Here is a 2,139-nt window from a genome sequence, read left to right as displayed (position 1 = left end):
GTCTGAAATATTTTTTGCAGTTCTTATTCCCAAATTTTAGGAAGGATATTATAGAGCTGAAGAAGGGACAGAGAAGGGCAACCAAGATACTCAAGGAGATGGAAAAGCTCCCCTTTGGGGATAGACTGAAAAGATTAGAGCTCTTCAGTCTTGAAAGAGTTGGGCTGGGAAATTGACATGATTCAGTCTAGACAATAGTGTTGCCTGTGGACAGGTGGAATAGAGAATAGCTATTTACCAAATCTCACAGCATCAAGGGAAGGGGACAACGATTGAATGGTAAGTTCTACTTCTCACAGCAAGCTTTAAATATACAGCCTAGTAAATACATTGAATTGTGCAGGAGGAAAATATCAGTAGGTTGAAGAGGGGCCAGGTTAAATTTGTGAATGAATGATTCATTCATTCTAACATATTTATTGAGTGCTTACTGTATGTAGAGCACTGTTACTAAGTGCGTGGAAGTACAAGTACAATACAGCAATGAAGAGAGACAATCCCTGCTGCCCACATGGGGCTTACAGGCTAGAGTGGGGGAGACATAATTCAAAACAAGTTAACAGACTGCTGGGAAACAGATAGAAAAATGAGGCAAACAGCTGGAATATTTAATTACAGAGTAACAAAGTAGACCTTGACATTGTTTTCTAGAGCTAGACAATAGCTATATCCCATTCTACCTTACACTAAATGGGCCAATAAAGTCACAGCTAGACTTAGCAAAGGGAAAAGTTTGAGATGCTAAATGGAGCAGCATGGCCTAGTGGAAGGATCTCAGACTACTGGAAGGACTACAGATCTAGGAGTCAAAGGACCTGGGTTCTAATCCCAGCTAACTACCTCCCTGTTACATGACCTTGGGCAAGTTATTTAACTTCTCTGTTACTCAGTGATTAAATCCCTGTTCTTCCTCTTACCTAGATGGTGAGCCTCATGTGGGACAGGGATTGTGACTGACCTGATGCTATTTTATCTACTCTAGCTTTTCAAACTGTTTGGTATACAGTATGTCCTTAACAATAGTCCATCCTTAACCAGGAGGATGGCTATCAAGGAAGACTATCAGTACATGGCTACTTTAAGCATTCTGCTGCTCCAGTCATAGATAAAACACAGAGCATTTGTTATTGTCCATGAATGTTCTTAGCTTACTGAAATTTATGAGAGCATTAAATTTCATATTTAGTCCAGTAAGAGAGCTCCTTGTATGTAAATATAGTGGCTTCTTCTGTAGCATGGCTTCCATGTTGTGGATGCTTAGTAAAAATTAAACAGACACTTTGCCCTTCCAATCCACTAAGGAAACTTGGCTTCAAGGACTTGACCAACGTCCCTCTGCAAGTCTATTTCAGAAATAGGGAGAACTGTTCCAGACTTCTGAGTTGGATTTCAGTGAGCTAACCAGGCTGCCAAGAACTTCAGAGTTCCACTTGATTCCCTCCCAGTTGTCCTTAGTTTCAGTTTCATGCTCATCTCAAATTCAGCCCCTCCCAGCAATCAATCAATCAATCAATCAATCAATGGTATCTGTTGAGCGCTTGCTGTGTATAGAGCATTCTACTAAATTTTTGTGCGAGTACAATACAGCAGAGTTGGATGACAAAACCCCTGCCCAACAGGAGCTTACAGTTTAAAGAGGGAGAGGGACATTTAAACAAATTATGGGTATGTGTGTAAGTGCTGTAGGGCAGAGGTTGAGGTGAATACAGCCCCTCTCAGGGTCACATCTGGAGAGTTTCCAGTACTTTACCAGTCTCAGCTTTGGGAGGGAGAGTCAAGCAGAAGCCTACCCATTCCATTCCTAGCTTGGGCAGTGACTAGCGAGTGGAAGACAATCTGCTACAAATCAAAACTCACCCATGCTGGGCAGCACCAGCGTGGGAGCGAGTTGAGGGTGGATACTCGAGTTTACTGCACGGAAGGCGGCAATGGTAAACGACTTCCATATTTTTACCAAGAAAACTCCATGGATACACTATCAGAACGATTGCAGATGGAAAGTGGGGCATTCTGGGAGAAATGTGCCCATGGTGTCTCCGTGGATCAGAAACAACTCGACGGCATAAGACAAGACAAAGGGTACAGAACCAAGTGCATAGGTGGCATATAAGTGACAGGGAGTAGGGGAGATGAGGACTT

At 42.6% G+C, this 2,139-nt stretch overlaps 1 non-coding gene across 1 annotated transcript; it reads left to right on the top strand.

Annotated features, from left to right (window-relative positions):
* The first annotated feature begins 1,709 nt into the window (after positions 1–1,709).
* Positions 1,710–1,847, top strand: LOC119927745. Its single transcript, XR_005450720.1, has one exon. It is a non-coding gene; the product is annotated as a small nucleolar RNA SNORA7 (small nucleolar RNA).
* The last annotated feature ends 292 nt before the right edge of the window (positions 1,848–2,139 follow it).

Source organism: Tachyglossus aculeatus, chromosome 4 (genome assembly GCF_015852505.1).
Source record: "Tachyglossus aculeatus isolate mTacAcu1 chromosome 4, mTacAcu1.pri, whole genome shotgun sequence".
Classification (NCBI taxonomy): Eukaryota; Metazoa; Chordata; class Mammalia; order Monotremata; family Tachyglossidae; genus Tachyglossus; species Tachyglossus aculeatus.
Note: the sequence above shows the minus strand (reverse complement) of the source record. Positions and strands in the feature narration are given on the sequence as shown.